Source organism: Pseudophryne corroboree, chromosome 2 (genome assembly GCF_028390025.1).
Source record: "Pseudophryne corroboree isolate aPseCor3 chromosome 2, aPseCor3.hap2, whole genome shotgun sequence".
NCBI classification, from domain to species: Eukaryota; Metazoa; Chordata; class Amphibia; order Anura; family Myobatrachidae; genus Pseudophryne; species Pseudophryne corroboree.
Window position 1 is genome coordinate 540,787,835 of NC_086445.1, and position 17,020 is coordinate 540,804,854.

The window sequence follows — 17,020 nt, forward strand, 5'->3', positions numbered from 1 at the left end:
ACATGTGTTATCCCTGAGGAGAGAAAGAAATCTCCCTTCCAGTGGAAAAAAATAGATAGAGAAAGAAAAAGAAAACCCCCTGTAAGGGATAATTGGAGGACAAATGGGAGGGAATTTTGGAGGACAGATAGGCAATTAAATAGGAGGTGGAAAGAGGATGAGGAAAGAAATAATAGAAAAGATTGGGGGCGGGGAAATTTCACTCCATATAGAAATAGATACCAATTTTTACCGAGAGAAGATGAGGAGGTTCATACCCCTTTTTTAAACTGGGAACCCAGGGGAAACAGAAGGAGGTTCTAAGGAAAAGGAGATGTAAAAGAGGTAAACGTGCAGGTATTAAAAAGAAAATAACTAAAAAGATTCCAGTAGCTGAGCCCATACAAAGTGACCTGTTAAGTATGAAAATATTTAATTTAAGTAAAAAGGAACTTACAAAAGAGGAAACAAATGTGTTGATGAAAGGTTTAAAATATGCCCCGACCAGTAAGGCTGATCCTTTTCAATTTTATATTGATTTAGAGAAATTTACCGTAAGCTAACAGTAAAGAAATTTTTTGTAGCTAAGGATGGAGATGAGGCTTTGAGTTCTGAAAGTGGGGGTCCCTCCGCTTCTATATTCAGGCCAAAATCAACTTTTTACCCCACACATTGCAGAGGGGGCTTCATTGAATCCTTTAGCAAAATTGTGAATGAGGAGGTAGAAAGTGTACTACAGAAAAAAATAAGGAAGTGTAATCTTACCTATAAGGAACGCCTTGCTCTAAAGTCATTGAAAGATGACAAAGATTTGATTATTAAACCGGCGGATAAGGGTGGAGGGGTGGTCCTTATGGATAAATGTGATTATATGGCAGAGATTGACAGACAGTTAATGAGTGGTAATACTTACAAAAAATTAAAGAATGACCCCACGAATAGAATTAAGAATGACCTAATAGCCCTTACTAGGGAAGCAATGGAAAATGGAGTCCTTACCAAATCGGAATCAGATTTCATTAATATTGCATATCCCTCTGTTCCAACAATATATGTGCTGCCTAAAATCCATAAGGACCCCCTCCACCCGCCAGGTAGACCGATTGTGTCTGGGGTAAATAGCATTACCTCAAATTTGTCAGCTGTTGTAGATTCGTATCTGCAACCTTTAGTTAGGGAGACAAGAGCTTTTTTAAAAGATACTGGGGATGTGCTAAGAATGTTGAGTAATTTGGAGTGGAAAGAAGATTTCCTTATGGCTAGCGGAGATGTCGCTACTTTATATACAATTATTAACATTGATTCTGGATTACAGGCTGTTTCTTTCTTTTTAGACAGATCTACTCTGTCTCCCGAGGTTAAAGTGTTTGTTTTGAAGAGTATTAAATTTATCTTGACAAACAATTACTTTTTCTACAATGGGATTTATTACTTACAGACGGTGGGTACGGCAATGGGCACCAGATTCGCGCCCAGCTACGCCAATCTCTTCATGGCCTTTTGGGAGGAGAGTGCCGTATGGCATGATGGCGAGCTGGGCGCGGGTCTGGTGTCCTGGAGTCGTTATATAGACGACATTTTTCTAGTCTGGAATGGAACACAGCAAGATTTGTTCATTTTTTTCGACAGTTTGAACCGTAATGGTTTAAATATTAATATCACTTTTAAAACTAGCAATTTGGAACTTTCTTTTCTGGATCTGTGTATCTATGTGAAGGAGGGGTGCCTTCATACAAAAATCTTTAGGAAGGACACTGATTCTAATGGATATATAGACAGATTAAGTCTCCATCATAAGAACTGGCTAGACGGGATTCCGTACAGCCAGTTTTTGAGGGTGAGACGAAATTGTACTGAGGAAGATACTTGCAAAGAACAGATGAAAGAAATGAGCCAACGTTTTATAGAAAAAGGTTACCAAAAAGAACAAATTGAAGGGGCTAGAGAGAAAGCTTTAGGTATAGAGAGACAAAGTTTGCTAGTGAACTCCAAGAAAGATCGGAAGAAGGATAATATCTGTTGGTCTTTTATCAGTAATTTTAACTCTCAACACAAAGAAATAGAGACCATTTTTAAGAATAATTGGAAAATACTTAAACAGGATCCAATTATAGGAAATAAATTACCTGATAAGCCTGTCTTTGTGTATAGACGTGCTCCTAGTCTCAAGGATAAACTTGTTAGGAGCAGTCTAGATGAAACTAAAAGAACCAGCACGAGAACTATAGGTTTCCACAGATGTGGTTTATGCACTATGTGTAGACTGGTTAAGGGACCTAGTAAAATCAAGGATTTCTGTGTTAAAAATGTCACCTATCCAATAAAAGAATTCATTACGTGTAACACGAAAAATGCAGTGTATGGTTTGGAATGTAAATGTGGGCTAATTTATATTGGCAAAACCAGTAGGAATCTTAAAACCCGCTTAGCTGAGCATACTTATAATATAAAAAAAGGACTTGAAACCCACACAGTATCAGCACATTTTAAGAATGTCCATAACTCTAACCCATGTGCCATTAAGTCCTTCTGGGGACTTCAAGCCATTTTACCATCTTGGAAAAATAAAGATGATGATGTTAGATTGGCAAAGGCTGAAATGAAGTGGATTCATACTTTGAAAACTTTGACCCCAGGAGGACTTAATGGCGATTTTGAATTAAAGTGGTTTTTATAAAATCTTTTAAAATATTGTTTTTAGATATATTTCCCTGTCTCCTTTGAATATGCTGCTATGGAATTTTTTGGTGCTATAATGATTACTTAATCGTTTTACTATTTGTTGTTAGGATGATATAATTTTCCTATTTTATTGTAACTCTTGTTTTTTTAATAATCTTTTTATGGATCTTATGGACTTGGTTTTAAACCGTTTTATCTATCTGGAGGAAAAAGGAACTAAGTGAAAATCCAGCCGAATTTGCGGAGGTGAACCGCATAAACCATTTCCTGTAAGCCTCCGCTGGAACGCATGTAGACTTCCGCCGCCGGGAATGATGACTTCCGGTCGCGGCGGAAAACGCAGCATTTTTGGCGGGAGCCAAATCAGTTTGTGCTGGACAATCAGGCCTAATGTTTGGGGGTATAAAAACCCTACTCCAGGTACTCACCACTATGATTCTGATGAAGGACTCTAACGTCCGAAACGCGTCAAGCTAGTGGTGCCCAGTGGGGAGAGGTGGAGCTGTCTTCCTTGGATGATCCTTCCCTTCCGTTACGCTGCAGAAGTCCGGAATCTCCAGCGTTTTTCCGGGAGGGTAACTTGACTCCAGCTGATAGCACCCCTTGACACCCACCCTTTAGTGTTGTGGATATATGCTATATTTTTAAAGATACATTGTGAGTGTTCTGTGCAATAAATTCGTTTGTGCCTTTTGTCCAAATTGGTCTGCCCGATGATTTGTTTTCTTTTTTGAGATAAGAGATCACACTTTTGGAGGGCGAGATAAGAGGACACCTGCAAAACACTACAGTGAAGGACTACAAGGGGATTCTCTTGTTTATTATCAGATGTAAGGACTTTCTACATACCTATATGATGTTTTGCGCCAATCACTTTTTCAATTCTGTTGTATAAATTTCTTGTGGAATTAGTTGTGAAGATTCCTGTGTTTAGTAGTTGGCTGCATATACATCATTGGCAGCGCATGTGATTAATTCTTCCTTTTGCTTGTATCATTGTTATTCACATTTTTAATCATTTGCTGCAGCCATGTTCTCATTTAGAGAAAACAGGAAGGAACTCCTGGTTAGCATTTTTGATGAGGGGGTGGATGTTTCTACTTGTGATGAGGATTTATCCTCAATCCTTTCTAAATTAGAAACCTTAGTATTAAAGGAAAATCGTCTTTTTTGGGAAATCCTGACTTTAGAGAAATAACAGGCTGAGCAATTAATTCCCAAGGGACTGAAAATGAACAAACCACCTTCCTTTGTTGGGGTGAATGAGGTTTTCTCCAGTGAATGGAATAAAATACTGGAGCAGTGCTCATTCAAACTGATGGAGCTTATTATAAGAGAACGGAAGTCTAATATGGAGACTATTAATGGCGAAATCTCCAAAATCCAACTGCTAGTTACTCCATGCAGGGATTTGGAGGATTTCAAGGAAGCAGAGATTGAAATATTACGTAAACTAAATAAAGAGACAAGGGATTTGAAAGAAAAAAAAGTAAAGAAATTTAAAAGAGATAAGGAGGAATATAGAAATAAGAATGATAATAGAGATATCCCACAAACTGAAACATGTGTTATCCCTGAGGAGAGAAAGAAATCTCCCTTCCAGTGGAAAAAAATAGATAGAGAAAGAAAAAGAAAACCCCCTGTAAGGGATAATTGGAGGACAAATGGGAGGGAATTTTGGAGGACAGATAGGCAATTAAATAGGAGGTGGAAAGAGGATGAGGAAAGAAATAATAGAAAAGATTGGGGGCGGGGAAATTTCACTCCATATAGAAATAGATACCAATTTTTACAGAGAGAAGATGAGGAGGTTCATACCCCTTTTTTAAACTGGGAACCCAGGGGAAACAGAAGGAGGTTCTAAGGAAAAGGAGATGTAAAAGAGGTAAACGTGCAGGTATTAAAAAGAAAATAACTAAAAAGATTCCAGTAGCTGAGCCCATACAAAGTGACCTGTTAAGTATGAAAATATTTAATTTAAGTAAAAAGGAACTTACAAAAGAGGAAACAAATGTGTTGATGAAAGGTTTAAAATATGCCCCGACCAGTAAGGCTGATCCTTTTCAATTTTATATTGATTTAGAGAAATTTACCGTAAGCTAACAGTAAAGAAATTTTTTGTAGCTAAGGATGGAGATGAGGCTTTGAGTTCTGAAAGTGGGGGTCCCTCCGCTTCTATATTCAGGCCAAAATCAACTTTTTACCCCACACATTGCAGAGGGGGCTTCATTGAATCCTTTAGCAAAATTGTGAATGAGGAGGTAGAAAGTGTACTACAGAAAAAAATAAGGAAGTGTAATCTTACCTATAAGGAACGCCTTGCTCTAAAGTCATTGAAAGATGACAAAGATTTGATTATTAAACCGGCGGATAAGGGTGGAGGGGTGGTCCTTATGGATAAATGTGATTATATGGCAGAGATTGACAGACAGTTAATGAGTGGTAATACTTACAAAAAATTAAAGAATGACCCCACGAATAGAATTAAGAATGACCTAATAGCCCTTACTAGGGAAGCAATGGAAAATGGAGTCCTTACCAAATCGGAATCAGATTTCATTAATATTGCATATCCCTCTGTTCCAACAATATATGTGCTGCCTAAAATCCATAAGGACCCCCTCCACCCGCCAGGTAGACCGATTGTGTCTGGGGTAAATAGCATTACCTCAAATTTGTCAGCTGTTGTAGATTCGTATCTGCAACCTTTAGTTAGGGAGACAAGAGCTTTTTTAAAAGATACTGGGGATGTGCTAAGAATGTTGAGTAATTTGGAGTGGAAAGAAGATTTCCTTATGGCTAGCGGAGATGTCGCTACTTTATATACAATTATTAACATTGATTCTGGATTACAGGCTGTTTCTTTCTTTTTAGACAGATCTACTCTGTCTCCCGAGGTTAAAGTGTTTGTTTTGAAGAGTATTAAATTTATCTTGACAAACAATTACTTTTTCTACAATGGGATTTATTACTTACAGACGGTGGGTACGGCAATGGGCACCAGATTCGCGGCCAGCTACGCCAATCTCTTCATGGCCTTTTGGGAGGAGAGTGCCGTATGGCATGATGGCGAGCTGGGCGCGGGTCTGGTGTCCTGGAGTCGTTATATAGACGACATTTTTCTAGTCTGGAATGGAACACAGCAAGATTTGTTCATTTTTTTCGACAGTTTGAACCTTAATGGTTTAAATATTAATATCACTTTTAAAAGTAGCAATTTGGAACTTTCTTTTCTGGATCTGTGTATCTATGTGAAGGAGGGGTGCCTTCATACAAAAATCTTTAGGAAGGACACTGATTCTAATGGATATATAGACAGATTAAGTCTCCATCATAAGAACTGGCTAGACGGGATTCCGTACAGCCAGTTTTTGAGGGTGAGACGAAATTGTACTGAGGAAGATACTTGCAAAGAACAGATGAAAGAAATGAGCCAACGTTTTATAGAAAAAGGTTACCAAAAAGAACAAATTGAAGGGGCTAGAGAGAAAGCTTTAGGTATAGAGAGACAAAGTTTGCTAGTGAACTCCAAGAAAGATCGGAAGAAGGATAATATCTGTTGGTCTTTTATCAGTAATTTTAACTCTCAACACAAAGAAATAGAGACCATTTTTAAGAATAATTGGAAAATACTTAAACAGGATCCAATTATAGGAAATAAATTACCTGATAAGCCTGTCTTTGTGTATAGACGTGCTCCTAGTCTCAAGGATAAACTTGTTAGGAGCAGTCTAGATGAAACTAAAAGAACCAGCACGAGAACTATAGGTTTCCACAGATGTGGTTTATGCACTATGTGTAGACTGGTTAAGGGACCTAGTAAAATCAAGGATTTCTGTGTTAAAAATGTCACCTATCCAATAAAAGAATTCATTACGTGTAACACGAAAAATGCAGTGTATGGTTTGGAATGTAAATGTGGGCTAATTTATATTGGCAAAACCAGTAGGAATCTTAAAACCCGCTTAGCTGAGCATACTTATAATATAAAAAAAGGACTTGAAACCCACACAGTATCAGCACATTTTAAGAATGTCCATAACTCTAACCCATGTGCCATTAAGTCCTTCTGGGGACTTCAAGCCATTTTACCATCTTGGAAAAATAAAGATGATGATGTTAGATTGGCAAAGGCTGAAATGAAGTGGATTCATACTTTGAAAACTTTGACCCCAGGAGGACTTAATGGCGATTTTGAATTAAAGTGGTTTTTATAAAATCTTTTAAAATATTGTTTTTAGATATATTTCCCTGTCTCCTTTGAATATGCTGCTATGGAATTTTTTGGTGCTATAATGATTACTTAATCGTTTTACTATTTGTTGTTAGGATGATATAATTTTCCTATTTTATTGTAACTCTTGTTTTTTTAATAATCTTTTTATGGATCTTATGGACTTGGTTTTAAACCGTTTTATCTATCTGGAGGAAAAAGGAACTAAGTGAAAATCCAGCCGAATTTGCGGAGGTGAACCGCATAAACCATTTCCTGTAAGCCTCCGCTGGAACGCATGTAGACTTCCGCCGCCGGGAATGATGACTTCCGGTCGCGGCGGAAAACGCAGCATTTTTGGCGGGAGCCAAATCAGTTTGTGCTGGACAATCAGGCCTAATGTTTGGGGGTATAAAAACCCTACTCCAGGTACTCACCACTATGATTCTGATGAAGGACTCTAACGTCCGAAACGCGTCAAGCTAGTGGTGCCCAGTGGGGAGAGGTGGAGCTGTCTTCCTTGGATGATCCTTCCCTTCCGTTACGCTGCAGAAGTCCGGAATCTCCAGCGTTTTTCCGAGAGGGTAACTTGACTCCAGCTGATAGCACCCCTTGACACCCACCCTTTAGTGTTGTGGATATATGCTATATTTTTAAAGATACATTGTGAGTGTTCTGTGCAATAAATTCGTTTGTGCCTTTTGTCCAAATTGGTCTGCCCGATGATTTGTTTTCTTTTTTGAGATAAGAGATCACACTTTTGGAGGGCGAGATAAGAGGACACCTGCAAAACACTACAGTGAAGGACTACAAGGGGATTCTCTTGTTTATTATCAGATGTAAGGACTTTCTACATACCTATATGATGTTTTGCGCCGATCACTTTTTCAATTCTGTTGTATAAATTTCTTGTGGAATTAGTTGTGAAGATTCCTGTGTTTAGTAGTTGGCTGCATATACATCATTGGCAGCGCATGTGATTAATTCTTCCTTTTGCTTGTATCATTGTTATTCACATTTTTAATCATTTGCTGCAGCCATGTTCTCATTTAGAGAAAACAGGAAGGAACTCCTGGTTAGCATTTTTGATGAGGGGGTGGATGTTTCTACTTGTGATGAGGATTTATCCTCAATCCTTTCTAAATTAGAAACCTTAGTATTAAAGGAAAATCGTCTTTTTTGGGAAATCCTGACTTTAGAGAAATATCAGGCTGAGCAATTAATTCCCAAGGGACTGAAAATGAACAAACCACCTTCCTTTGTTGGGGTGAATGAGGTTTTCTCCAGTGAATGGAATAAAATACTGGAGCAGTGCTCATTCAAACTGATGGAGCTTATTATAAGAGAACGGAAGTCGAATATGGAGACTATTAATGGCGAAATCTCCAAAATCCAACTGCTAGTTACTCCATGCAGGGATTTGGAGGATTTCAAGGAAGCAGAGATTGAAATATTACGTAAACTAAATAAAGAGACAAGGGATTTGAAAGAAAAAAAAGTAAAGAAATTTAAAAGAGATAAGGAGGAATATAGAAATAAGAATGATAATAGAGATATCCCACAAACTGAAACATGTGTTATCCCTGAGGAGAGAAAGAAATCTCCCTTCCAGTGGAAAAAAATAGATAGAGAAAGAAAAAGAAAACCCCCTGTAAGGGATAATTGGAGGACAAATGGGAGGGAATTTTGGAGGACAGATAGGCAATTAAATAGGAGGTGGAAAGAGGATGAGGAAAGAAATAATAGAAAAGATTGGGGGCGGGGAAATTTCACTCCATATAGAAATAGATACCAATTTTTACCGAGAGAAGATGAGGAGGTTCATACCCCTTTTTTAAACTGGGAACCCAGGGGAAACAGAAGGAGGTTCTAAGGAAAAGGAGATGTAAAAGAGGTAAACGTGCAGGTATTAAAAAGAAAATAACTAAAAAGATTCCAGTAGCTGAGCCCATACAAAGTGACCTGTTAAGTATGAAAATATTTAATTTAAGTAAAAAGGAACTTACAAAAGAGGAAACAAATGTGTTGATGAAAGGTTTAAAATATGCCCCGACCAGTAAGGCTGATCCTTTTCAATTTTATATTGATTTAGAGAAATTTACCCGTAAGCTAACAGTAAAGAAATTTTTTGTAGCTAAGGATGGAGATGAGGCTTTGAGTTCTGAAAGTGGGGGTCCCTCCGCTTCTATATTCAGGCCAAAATCAACTTTTTACCCCACACATTGCAGAGGGGGCTTCATTGAATCCTTTAGCAAAATTGTGAATGAGGAGGTAGAAAGTGTACTACAGAAAAAAATAAGGAAGTGTAATCTTACCTATAAGGAACGCCTTGCTCTAAAGTCATTGAAAGATGACAAAGATTTGATTATTAAACCGGCGGATAAGGGTGGAGGGGTGGTCCTTATGGATAAATGTGATTATATGGCAGAGATTGACAGACAGTTAATGAGTGGTAATACTTACAAAAAATTAAAGAATGACCCCACGAATAGAATTAAGAATGACCTAATAGCCCTTACTAGGGAAGCAATGGAAAATGGAGTCCTTACCAAATCGGAATCAGATTTCATTAATATTGCATATCCCTCTGTTCCAACAATATATGTGCTGCCTAAAATCCATAAGGACCCCCTCCACCCGCCAGGTAGACCGATTGTGTCTGGGGTAAATAGCATTACCTCAAATTTGTCAGCTGTTGTAGATTCGTATCTGCAACCTTTAGTTAGGGAGACAAGAGCTTTTTTAAAAGATACTGGGGATGTGCTAAGAATGTTGAGTAATTTGGAGTGGAAAGAAGATTTCCTTATGGCTAGCGGAGATGTCGCTACTTTATATACAATTATTAACATTGATTCTGGATTACAGGCTGTTTCTTTCTTTTTAGACAGATCTACTCTGTCTCCCGAGGTTAAAGTGTTTGTTTTGAAGAGTATTAAATTTATCTTGACAAACAATTACTTTTTCTACAATGGGATTTATTACTTACAGACGGTGGGTACGGCAATGGGCACCAGATTCGCGCCCAGCTACGCCAATCTCTTCATGGCCTTTTGGGAGGAGAGTGCCGTATGGCATGATGGCGAGCTGGGCGCGGGTCTGGTGTCCTGGAGTCGTTATATAGACGACATTTTTCTAGTCTGGAATGGAACACAGCAAGATTTGTTCATTTTTTTCGACAGTTTGAACCGTAATGGTTTAAATATTAATATCACTTTTAAAAGTAGCAATTTGGAACTTTCTTTTCTGGATCTGTGTATCTATGTGAAGGAGGGGTGCCTTCATACAAAAATCTTTAGGAAGGACACTGATTCTAATGGATATATAGACAGATTAAGTCTCCATCATAAGAACTGGCTAGACGGGATTCCGTACAGCCAGTTTTTGAGGGTGAGACGAAATTGTACTGAGGAAGATACTTGCAAAGAACAGATGAAAGAAATGAGCCAACGTTTTATAGAAAAAGGTTACCAAAAAGAACAAATTGAAGGGGCTAGAGAGAAAGCTTTAGGTATAGAGAGACAAAGTTTGCTAGTGAACTCCAAGAAAGATCGGAAGAAGGATAATATCTGTTGGTCTTTTATCAGTAATTTTAACTCTCAACACAAAGAAATAGAGACCATTTTTAAGAATAATTGGAAAATACTTAAACAGGATCCAATTATAGGAAATAAATTACCTGATAAGCCTGTCTTTGTGTATAGACGTGCTCCTAGTCTCAAGGATAAACTTGTTAGGAGCAGTCTAGATGAAACTAAAAGAACCAGCACGAGAACTATAGGTTTCCACAGATGTGGTTTATGCACTATGTGTAGACTGGTTAAGGGACCTAGTAAAATCAAGGATTTCTGTGTTAAAAATGTCACCTATCCAATAAAAGAATTCATTACGTGTAACACGAAAAATGCAGTGTATGGTTTGGAATGTAAATGTGGGCTAATTTATATTGGCAAAACCAGTAGGAATCTTAAAACCCGCTTAGCTGAGCATACTTATAATATAAAAAAAGGACTTGAAACCCACACAGTATCAGCACATTTTAAGAATGTCCATAACTCTAAACCATGTGCCATTAAGTCCTTCTGGGGACTTCAAGCCATTTTACCATCTTGGAAAAATAAAGATGATGATGTTAGATTGGCAAAGGCTGAGATGAAGTGGATTCATACATTGAAAACTTTGACCCCAGGAGGACTTAATGGCGATTTTGAATTAAAGTGGTTTTTATAAAATCTTTTAAAATATTGTTTTTAGATATATTTCCCTGTCTCCTTTGAATATGCTGCTATGGAATTTTTTGGTGCTATAATGATTACTTAATCGTTTTACTATTTGTTGTTAGGATGATATAATTTTCCTATTTTATTGTAACTATTGTTTTTTTAATAATCTTTTTATGGATCTTATGGACTTGGTTTTAAACCGTTTTATCTATCTGGAGGAAAAAGGAACTAAGTGAAAATCCAGCCGAATTTGCGGAGGTGAACCGCATAAACCATTTCCTGTAAGCCTCCGCTGGAACGCATGTAGACTTCCGCCGCCGGGAATGATGACTTCCGGTCGCGGCTGATGACGGGGACTTCCGGTCGCGGCGGAAAATGCCGCGTTTTTGGCGGGAGCCAAATCAGTTTGTGCTGGACAATCGGGCCTAATGTTTGGGGGTATAAAAACCCTACTCCAGGTACTCGCCACTATGCTTCTGATGAAGGACTCTAACGTCCGAAACGCATCAAGCTAGTGGTGCCCAGTGGGGAGAGGTGGAGCTGTCTTCCTTGGATGATCCTTCCCTTCCGTTACGCTGCAGAAGTCCGGAATCTCCAGCGTTTTTCCGAGAGGGTAACTTGACTCCAGCTGATAGCACCCCTTGACACCCACCCTTTTGTGTTGTGGATATATGCTATATTTTTAAAGATACATTGTGAGTGTTCTGTGCAATAAATTCGTTTGTCCCTTTTGTCCAAATTGGTCTGCCCGATGATTTGTTTTCTTTTTTGAGATAAGAGATCACACTTTTGGAGGGCGAGATAAGAGGACACCTGCAAAACACTACAGTGAAGGACTACAAGGGGATTCTCTTGTTTATTATCAGATGTAAGGACTTTCTACATACCTATATGATGTTTTGCGCCGATCACTTTTCCAATTCTGTTGTATATAAAAACCATATAGCATTAAAACACTGTGCCCCCCCCCTCCCCTTGGCGGGGATCTGAGGAAAATGGCGCTGACTCTATGAGGCCTAAGCTCCGCCCTTTCCCGGTGCGCTTAAGCCCGCTCAACATATACATATATATAACCTTAACTTTGAGCTGGGGCTTATATACAGGAATCAACCCCTTGTATATACCCCTATATGTACAGCGCAGCCCAGGGCGCCCCCCCCCCCCCCCTCCGCGCCCACAGAAATCGTCGGGGTGAAGACACCCGGTGTCCGGGTATGTTCCCCCGCCCGGGATTCAACAAATGCTGCCCAGGGCGCTCCCCCCCAGCGCCCTGCACCCATGGAGTTGGCGGCGGTGGGAAACTGGCGCGCTGTGCGCTATTACACGCTGACGGGGGTCCGGGACACGGAGCCCCGGGCCTCCCGCATAACCAACCTATAATATGCTGCCCAGGGCGCTCCCCCCCCAGCGCCCTGCACCCGAGAGAGCCGGCGGGGAAGAAATGGCGCGTAGTGCGCTATCACATGCTGGCGGGCGTCCGGGACACGGAGCCCAGGCACCGCCAGAGAGTAAAAGAAATAAGTGTAAAATGCCTGCCCAGGGCGCTCCCCCCCCCAGCGCCCTGCACCCGTGGGAGCCGGCGGCGGGGTAGTAATGGCGCGCAGCACGCAGTTATATGCTGGCGGGGGTATGATACACGATACCCTGGTACCGAAAAGCTTTTACGCCAGCCTGAAGAAGAAATCAGCAACCTGCTACGCAGGGCGCTCCCCCCCCAGCACCCTGCACCCTGTGAGTGCCATTAGTGTGTGGGAGCATGGAGCGCAGCACGACCGCTGTACCTCCGTTACTGAAGTCTTCTGCCGTCACTGAAGTCTTCTGTTCTTCTAATACTCACGCGACTTCTGGCTTCTGTGAGGGGGGGTGACGGCGTGGCTCCGGGAACAAGCAGCTAGGCGCACCAAGTGATCGAACCCTCTGGAGCTAATGGTGTCCAGTAGCCGAGAAGCAGAGCCCTTGAACTAAGAAGAAGTAGGTCCTGCTTCTCTCCCCTCAGTCCCACGATGCAGGGAGCCTGTAGCCAGCAGGTCTCCCTGAAAATAAAAAACCTAACAAAGTATTTTAGAGAAACTCAGGAGAGCTCCCCTAGTGTGTGTCCCATCACTCCTGGGCACAAAGTCTAACTGAGGTCTGGAGGAGGGGCATGGAGGGAGGAGCCGGTTCACACCCAGTTTAAGTCTTTATAGTGTGCCCAAGCTGCTGCGGATCCGTCTATACCCCATGGTCCTTTTGGAGTCCCCAGCATCCTCTAGGACGTATGAGAAAATGGTTTCTTCGTAGAAGTAGCAGAGGGAAGGAAAGGTGACTTATCCATGGCTGCCGTGGAAATCCATGCATGCCCAAATAGAGCCTGACCTGTGTACGGTAGGTTCTCCACACTTCTCTTGGATTCCGCGTCTGCAGACCATTGGCGTAGCCAGAGTCCCCTGCGGGCTGAGACAGATATCCGTGCAGTCAGCGTACCCAGGTCCTTCATGGATTCCACCATGAACCCCGCAAAATCCTGTATGTTACGTAAAAACAATTCAATGTCACTTCTATCCATTGTATCCAAATCCTCTAGTAATGTGCCTGACCACTTTACTATGGCTTTAGAAATCCATGCACAGGCAATAGTGGGCCTTAACACCACTCCTGAAGCAGTGTAAATGGATTTAAGCGTAGTGTCAATCTTACGATCAGTCAGTTCTTTTAACGCGGTAGATCCAGGGACAGGTAAAACCACCTTTTTAGACAGTCTGGAAACAGATGCGTCAACTATTTATTATATATATACAATTTTTTTTTTTTCCTTTAGGTAATCGCAACCCTTTTTAGAATTAAGGTTCATAAAGGGTTGCGATTACCTAAAGGAAAATATAAAAAAATGGGCAGACTAGATGGGCCAAGTGGTTCTTATCTGCCGTCAAATTCTATGTTTCTATGTAACTATGGGTGGGTTTTCCCATTTTTTCTCATCTTCCTCAGGGAAGGGTAAAGCAACCAGAACCCTTTTTGGGATCTGGAATTTTTTCTCCGGGTTTTACCAGGATTTTTCAAATATAGCGTTTAATTCTTTAGATGCAGGGAAGGTTGGCGAGGCTTTCTTGTTAAGTGAAGTAAGCCTCCTCAACCTGCTCAGGTGTTGTGTCATTAATGTTTAACACATCTCTAATGGCCTCAATCATGAGCTGCACCCCCTTTGCAAGGGATGCCGCCCCCCTCAGCACATCCCCATCACCGTCCGCAGTATCAGAATCGGTATCCGTGTCATCTTGCATAATTTGGGCAAGTGCACGTTTCTGTGGGAACATGCTAGGGGATTTTGCAGGAATAGGGACAGAGCCTGATCAAACTGCCATAGACTACTTCAACACCTGAGTTTCTGTCTCAGTATTAGCAACCCTAGTAGAGATCTGAGAGATCATTCCTTTGATAGAAGTTAACCACTCATGTTCAACAATAGGGATCTAAGACAAAGCATTACAATCCTGTGTAGCAGCATATGACAGAGTCCCTAGACATGGCTATGTGAGATATTAAACACCCACCCACACACACACAGGGAAATGTCAGACACAGTTTCCCCCCAAGTATGCCACAGAAAGACACAGAGATTGGAGCCAACCCACACAGAGCGTTTTTTGAGGTAGAACTAATGAAACTACCAGCGCTGTCAGTGTACCTTAATAGACTACACAGAATTCACACAGCCTCCCCCTCCCTTCTTCAACCCCCTGGTACCGCACAGGATAGCTGGAGTTGCTTGGATTGACAGTTCTCCCTGTCAGCATCTGTTGTACAGGAACTGCAGGCAGGAAAATGGCGCTGAACGCAGCTGGGTCCGCTCTGAGAAGCTTCGCCCTCCAAACATGGCACTGCTTCCCGTTCTTCATTATAATATACTGGCCTGAGGATTTCTACTGGCAGCGATCCGGGGACCCTGACAGGCTTGCTGACCAGTGTAGGGCATAGGCGCTGGCTGAGGGCACCCCTCACAGTGCCGCACTATGTACCGCTGAGCCTCGGAGAGCAGTTAGTACTGTGCTCCCTACCCTGTTGCCACCATCTTCACACCGGCTCCCCGCTTGCCAGGGGGGGCGGTGACTTACTCGTCACCGAAGTCTTCTGGCTCTGTAAGGGGGAGGCGGCGTGCTGCGGGAGTGAGCGGTCGCCTGGAACGGCTAACGATCAGCACCCTCAGGAGCTCAGTGTCCTGTCAGCGGAGATAGTGGCTCAGACCCCGCAGGACGGACACTACTCCCCGCCTTAGTCCCACGAAGCAGGGAGGCTGTTGCCAGCAGCCTCCCTGTAAAATAATAAACTCTAAAAAAAAAATTTTTTACTAGAGAAACTCTGGAGAGCTCCCCTAGCTGTGACCGGCTCCTCCAGGCACATTTTCTAAACTGAGTCTGGTAGGAGGGGCATAGAGGGAGGAGCCAGACCACACTCTCAAACTCTTAAAGTGCCAGTGGCTCCTAGTGGACCCGTCTATACCCAAGGTACTAATGTGGACCCCAGCATCCTCTAGGACGTAAGAGAAAATACGATTGCATCCGTGGATGCGATTGAAGCTGAATAAGGACCTAAATACTTACCGTATATACTCGAGTATAAGTCGACCCGAATATAAGCCGAGATACCTAATTTTACCACAAAAAAATGGAAAAAATTACTGACTCGAGTATAAGCCTAGGGTGGGAAATGTACGGTGCCAGGGGTGTTCATGCTCAGGGTGTCATGCTCGTTGCCAGGGGTTTCATGCGGTAGGTGTTATGCTTGTTGCCAGGGGGTAATGCTTGTTGCTAGGGTTGTGCCCCCAGTGCCACATATACCCCCAGTAACAGATATCCCCCCACAGTGCCAGATAAAAACATGCTGCCGTTGCTTTGCCCCCAGTAGTTATGCCCCTTCTTTGCCCCCAGTAGTTGTGCCCCTCTTTCTTTGCCCCCAGTAGTTGTGCCCCCTTTCATTGCCCCCAGTAGTTGTGCCCCCTTTCATTGCCCCCAGTAGTTGTGCCTCCTTCTTTCTTTGCCCCCTGTTGCAGTGCCCCCTTCTTTCTTTGCCCCCTGTTGCAGTGCCCCCTTCTTTCTTTGCCCCCTGTTGCAGTGCCCCCTTCTTTCTTTGCCCCCTGTTGCAGTGCCCCCTTCTTTCTTTGCCCCCTGTTGCAGTGCCCCCGTCGCCGCTTACAAACACACAAACACACACAAAAACAATACTTACCACTGCCCCGCTCCTGCTTCCCGACCGCTTCTTCTGCTGCTGCGCTGCTCCGCTCCGTCCGGCCGCCGCTCTGTGCGGCCGCCCGCTCCCCGGCACCCGATCATCTCTATGGGAGAGACGTCATGACGTCTCTCCCATAGCAACGCGCACAGACACTAGAGGTCAATAATGACCTCTAGTGTCTGTCCTGGAGCCGGCTGCAGCGGACGCCCACACAGCCCACGGCGTCTGCTGCAGCCATTGACTCGAGTATAAGCCGAGGGGGGCTTTTTCAGCACAGAAAAATGTGCTGAAAAAGTCGGCTTATACTCGAGTATATACGGTATTTGTGGGAGAATTATTACAATGCAGTGGTGTGAGTAGATACTTTATTTGTAGAGATTATCTAGTTCCAAAATATATTTTAAAAGTACAGCAGAAAGATTTTTTAATCCTTATATTTTCTTGTCCAGTAGTTTCATGAATAATATAAAGTCCATCCCTCAACCACCCTAGTAAATGGGTTATTTTGGAAGATGGCCATAGATACTAACTAGCAGCTGTTGCCCTACCTCCTCCCTCCAGAACACAGTAAGAAAGCAAAATGTTGTTAAGGAGCTTTAGTTATTTTTGGGTTTTAGGGCCTAATTCAGAGTTGATCGCAGCAGCAAATTTGTTAGCAGTTGGGCAAAACCATGTACACTGCAGGTTGGGGGGGCAGATATTTTTATATTTTTAATTTCTT